Raw genomic sequence first — 6,275 nt, 5'->3', positions numbered from 1 at the left:
ATATATATATATATATATATTTATAGGTCCTTGGACTAGGTTGGTCCTTGGACAAAAGATCTACAGTCCATCTCTGGGCCAGTCTTGGAAATTCTTTGATTTTTTTTTAAATTTTAAACCCTTAACTTCTGGTTATTGACTTATAGGTGGAAGATTGGTAAGGGTAGGCAATGGGGGTCAAGTGACTTGCCCAGGGTCACACAGCTGGGAAGTGTCTGAGGCCGGATTTGAACCTAGGACCTCCTGTCTCTAGGTCTGGCTTTCAATCCACTGAGCTACCCAGCTGCCCAGCTGGATTCCCAAAGACAATGCTAGCAGAGCTTAAACTTTGAATTTTAAGCTCTGCTAGCATTGTCTTTGGGAATCCAGAATTATTTCTCTATCACTGAAGGACTTCTGCATAGGATGTACTTTATAAGGCAAATCTAGATATAGGATAGAGTCCAACTTTGTCAAATTTGGGAGGTAAGTCTTATTTTAACCTTGGCAGTAGAAGCCACTAGCTGACAGTGAACTAGGTGACAGGGATCACTCTCTGGTTGTGACCAATATTCTTCTATTATTAGCCTGTGATATCTACATTCTGTTTTCATTCTCCTCCTATTTCTACTCTTGGTCCTTCTGTACTTGGATACTGCAGGGAGTAGCTTTCTTATTGGTTCCCCAGGTTTGTCATGCTCAAGCAGGATGGCATCCCATTGCATCTATAATGGTCTCCCAAAGCTCCTGAATTATCTTAACTCTTCTTCTCTTCTTCATGATGTCAGAGTCCCATCTTTCTGTTCCCTCTAGTGCTTTAGCTATCACTTGGTGTCCTGGCAATCTCACTATCCTAGTTTCTGGCTTACCTACTGTGGGGTACAGAAAAATCCTGTTGCATGGGTGGCTTGTAACAGTCTCATCATTTTACAATCCTGTCTTGTGTTTCCAATCAATCTGGATATCTTAATTGTCATTGACAAAAGAGCATAACAGAAAATAACCATAGCCTAACTCCTGAGGCTATCCAGAAAGCCATAGATAAGAGGTGAAAATGAGGGGAGTAGGGGAGGGGCTATTTAAACCTGGGGTCTCTATCATAAATCCCCAGAGGTGAAGGTAGAATGTAGGTAGGAGGATAAATCTGGAAAGGAGCACCGACAAGGAGGAAATGGATGATGAGGTATTAGGGGTATGGATGAAGAGAAATGGATTCTGCTCTCAGGATCTACAACTATGTAGAAGGGAAATGTGCTCTGATAAGTGTCAGTGAATAAAATTGAATGAGAGTATTAAAGTATAATGTTGATTTTAGAGGTTTTAAAAACACTTATCTGGGATCAAAATATATATCTATATACTTCACCTCTTTGGTATCCAGGCCATGTTTTTGCTTTAAATGAGACATTGCTACAGTCATAAGCGCTTCTTCTGGCCACCTCTCATACCAGTCCACTGTGCTGCAAGTAACTAAGGCTGGATATGCTCGACAATTTCGGCGGAAATTAGGCCCTGCAGGACTTACAGTCATAAATATGTGAAGATTTCTTGCTATTCTCTGAATATTAATGGAAAAGAATGAATTAAGATAGTTACTTATTAAGAAAATATTATAATAAAAACTGTCTTGAAATTTATTTTGATTCTATCAAGGGATATAATTTTCAGTTAACAAGATATTTGATTTGTTATTTCAGTGTTGTAAAGCAGAAATTCAGAACTGGAAGTGACCAACTCACCCAACCCATACCTAAAAAAGGACCCCTTCTGGAACATACTCAACAAGTCACAGTTGAACTTTCTGTTTGAAGACCTTTAGTGCAGGGGACCCTACTACTTCCTAAGACAACCCTTCCTACCTTTATGTTTTTAATGGTTAAGATTTTTTTTCTTAGGTCAAGGTTAAAGAGGTACCTCCCTGGCCCCCTTCCAGCTTCCTTTTTTATATTATCTCTTCCCATTGGAATGCAAGCTTCTTAAGGGCCCAAGACAATTTCTGCTAGTGCAGATATCCCTTCTACCTGTACTAGCAGAGAGTGCCCTGCCCTGATAAGAATTCCAAACCACTCAAAGATCCTGTATAAAAAGTTCTTTGTTACTCAAAACCAGGCCTTGCTCCTTTAGCAAGGTCTTGCTTTTCCTGATAACTTTACAAAGCTGTGGCCTGCTTGAAGTTTACTCAATCTCTTCTAATTCCCCACTATACTATCTTAAATAAAATATTCAGACTGCTGTGAGATTCTTGTTAAAGGTTCTTCTTCACTAAATCCTCTATCACTGTGTCTTCAGAGATTATGCCTGGAAGATCCCCACATGATTCTCTGGGGCTAACATTTTCTGTAGAATTTTAATCCAAACCTGTTGAAATCTACTTGCAAAATCTGGGAAGTATGACAGACAAGGCCTTGTATCCCTTTCTTTTCTATCACAAATACTAAAAAAGTGTACTTAAGGTTTCTATAATTTCCATCACTCTAAGCAATCTTTTAGGCTAGGATCAGATCCAGAAAGAAGTGCCCTTGCTCTTTCACTTTTTGAAGAATGAAATTACTATGAAGGTAAGTAAAGAAATTATTAGTTGCTTGCTTTTGGCAGAAAGAAAGCTCCAGGTGATATCTGGATAATTGAGTCCTTAATCACTATGATATGATGCCTCTGTGCCAGGCTTATGATGCTTCCCAAATTTCTATTTTCTCTTTCTATCTAGGTGATAGAGTATAGCACAATTACAGAATATTGTTTCTTGTTTCTGCCTCCGTTAATATTTATCTAAATGCTCTTTTCCATATGGTTCCTGAATTTTCTTATTTATTTTTTCTCCTCTGCTCTATAGAATTTATTGGGTTGATAAACTGACAACTTAGACATATGTAAAAGAGACTTCTTGCTATACCAAAGCAGGGGACAGGCAGAGGAGGGATGGGATGTAGTTACTAGCCTTTCAAGGAGGTGCAGAAACTTGGGGTAAAGGCAGCCTGGAGTCTTTCTTCCCTCCTCCCCACCCCCATCAGAAGCGTTGTCACCCACAAGAAACTTAAGAGAGTCCAGAGCTGGGCTCAGGGACAGACAAAATGAGGGTTGAGAGAATTCAGGGGTTCTATGGTCCTAGGGAACTTCATTCCTTTCATGATAGGGTCAGTTCAGTCCCAGTCTAGGAACTTTGTGCCTACATCGTGGTGTGTAGAAATGCAGGAAGGAGGAGATACCAATAGGGAGAATTTGGGACAGAGATCTAGCCTGGATCATCCCTAGGAGACATTCAGATTGGTGAAGATTATGACCCTGTCCAGAGAGCTAGCAGTCGGTTTTGTAGATGCCATTGCATCTGATGTAATGCACTAATTTGATGCCATTGTGGTCTCTGTAGTTCAGCTTGGGTTTATTCCTCTTTTACTATTGCATCTTCAGGGCAGAAGGTACAAATGGCTCAAAGCTCATGGAGATGGGAGTTTAGACCCATTTCTTCTTGATTAGTGGCAGCTCAATCTTTGCACCAATCTGTGATTCCTTTATTCCTTTTATGAGCCTGACATTCCACATAGTGACATTCTCACTGATCTTCTTGGCTTTTCTCTTCAGGCAGATCACTTGAACCCCACTTGCACTCAATGGTTTTGGGAACTGGACTTCAGTTTTCTTGGTCAGCAATGAAGGTTTGAAGTTGGACTTAATGACAATGTGGTCCATACCCCCTCTCATTCCAGGAGGATCACCTGGAATGAAAAGATGATGTCCTTGATAGTCCAGTACCTCATAATCTCAAACTTTCCATCATGGGGAATGAAACTAATGTTTTATTGAGAGTCACACTTGCTGAGCTGCACACACTAGTGGAAAGTATAGTCATCTGTGGTAGTGTACTGCTTCCCACTTTTGCTCATCTCTGTGCTTTTCAATAACAAACTTTTTTATTTTACACTTGCACTCAGCCATGTCACTCAAGTAACTCTTCATCACAATTTGGTCAGACACACAAGCGCTTAGCACCTACCCTTGAAGAGTCATGCACAGGTTGATGCTGTTAAGCACATCTAGAAAGAGCTTGATGCCTTATGCTACCAACTGATCTGTCTCATCACTTGGCTGGGGATCTGAGCCTGTTCGTCTTTTGTCCAATGTTGGTTTTTTAATGCTCTGCTGAGTGATGAAGATTTTCAGAGCTCCTGTCTCCAAGTTCTTTGGGTAGCCAAAAGCCAGAATGTCATCCAGGATTGAGCATAAAGTTGTTTTTCATGTTCTCTTCAATGATTTTGCCAAAGTTGGCAGTCATGATGTCTTATAGAGGAACTCAAACCATGGTGGCATTGAAATTTTGTTTGGTGATAGCTGCTAGCCAGATGATGGAGTGTTTGACATGGAAGAAACTTCTGTGAGCAAAGTAATTGGGCATTGCACCTGCTACTCAGCATGGATCACGCTGACACAGAAGGTGTCCACAGCATTTCACCTGATATTATTGATAGACTCAGGAGATGAGTACCTTTCCCCTAATCATGATTGAAGATGAAGAGCCCTCCAGTCATGATGGCTATACTTTCCCCTTCATTATGGCTACTCTTTACAAAATATAGCTTGGTGATGTGTAAATGGAATTAGCTCACCCTCATTCATTTTTTAGACTTTAGCCGCCAGGAATAACATCACCCCACCCAACTTAGAATTAAGTGGTGAGGGAGGAGGTCTGTGACCCACATGTGATAGTAAGTGACAAATTAAATAAAAGTGACTGCCTCCTGGCAGTCCAAAACAGTGCTGAGGCTGCCATTTGTCCACTTGAAACTGGAGGTGGACGCAGGAAGTGACGAAAGCTGATGTCTTTTAAGTATGATGGTAACTTCCTGTGCGGGGCTTTTGGCTCTTTGAACTTGGTGTTGAAGGAGCTCAGGTGAGACCTCAGACTGCTTCCCTTTGAATTGTTAGGTGGCTAAGTTAGGCTGACTCTCTCTTTCCCTTGGCGTTTCTGGAGGCTCCAGCCTCAAGGAGGCCTCTCTTCTTAGAGGAGGCCTTGTGGCTAGAAGCCTTTAATTAACCTCTGTTCCCCCTCTGATGGGGCCTGTGAAGGCTTCCTGGTCCAGGCCTCTGGTCCGGGCCAGAGTTTCTCTCTCTCATTTTCTCTACCTTCAACCTTCCTAAGTGTAAGTAAACCATCATAAAAGTCATCCTGATGTGGGCCTCTTATTTGGAATTGAGTTAATCGATCCCTGACAACCAAGCTTTAATATCAAGTCCAATCATAATCTTTCCCATTTCCCCCCTTTACAATGGCTATTCAGATTCCTTCATCTTCATTTAAGAAATCCTACCAATTTAATTTTTCAGGATTCTAAGGAAATACCTTCTTTAAAAATATATTAATTTTTAAAATATCCTTTAAAAATTTGAGTTTCAAATTCTCTCATACTCCTCTGTCCCACTCTTTGAGAAGGCAAGTACTTTGATATACATAATACATGAAAAGGCATGCAAAACATTCTATGTCAGACATGTTGAAAAAGAAGACACTGAAAAAAGTGAAAAATGAAGTCTAAAAGTTTACTCCAATCTGAATTCAGAGTTTGTCAATTCTCTCTCTGGAGGTGGATAGCATATTTCATCATGAATCATTTAGAATCACCTTGGATCATTGTCTTGATCAGAGTAACTACTTCTTTCACAGCTGATCACCATTGCTATTACTATTCATAATGTTGTATTGGTTTTGCTCACTTCACTTTGACTAAGTTCATATAGGTCTTCCCAGGTTTTCTGAAATAATTCTATTCATCATTTCTTATAGCACAGCAGCATTCCATCACAATCATATACCAGAACTTCTTCAGTCATTCCCCAATTCTCCTTCATTTCCAATTCTTTGTCACCACAGAAAGAGTTACTATGAATATTTTTGTACAAATGAATACTTCATCCTTTTCTTTTTTCTTTGTTTCCATTTTTACATATAACAATATAATATGTAACACAATACAGTGCATATAATTTGATATAAGTATGTAATAAATTATAATATGCTTATCCATTTTTTTTGCCAAATGGTGAGTTCTTATCCCAAAGTTTAGATCTTTGTGTTTATCAAATACTAGATTTACTACTATATATTATATACCTAATCTATTCTACTAATTTATCACTTTTTTCTTAGCCAATACCAAATTGTTTTGATGATTACCACTTTATAATATATATAAATATGTGTAAATATAATAATAAAATAGTTTGAAATCTGCTATGTATACATAAATATGCTATGTATATAATTTGTAATATAGTCAAACTATTTTTATTATATACATATATAT

General features: G+C 39.0%; 1 pseudogene; it reads right to left on the bottom strand.

The window, feature by feature from the left end:
* Positions 1-3,273: 3,273 nt before the first annotated feature.
* On the bottom strand, positions 3,274-4,502 carry LOC123255610 (annotated as a pseudogene).
* Between the last annotated feature and the right edge of the window lie 1,773 nt (positions 4,503-6,275).

The sequence above is a fragment of the Gracilinanus agilis genome, unplaced genomic scaffold (assembly GCF_016433145.1).
Source record: "Gracilinanus agilis isolate LMUSP501 unplaced genomic scaffold, AgileGrace unplaced_scaffold4933, whole genome shotgun sequence".
Lineage (NCBI taxonomy): Eukaryota > Metazoa > Chordata > Mammalia > Didelphimorphia > Didelphidae > Gracilinanus > Gracilinanus agilis.
Note: the sequence above shows the minus strand (reverse complement) of the source record. Positions and strands in the feature narration are given on the sequence as shown.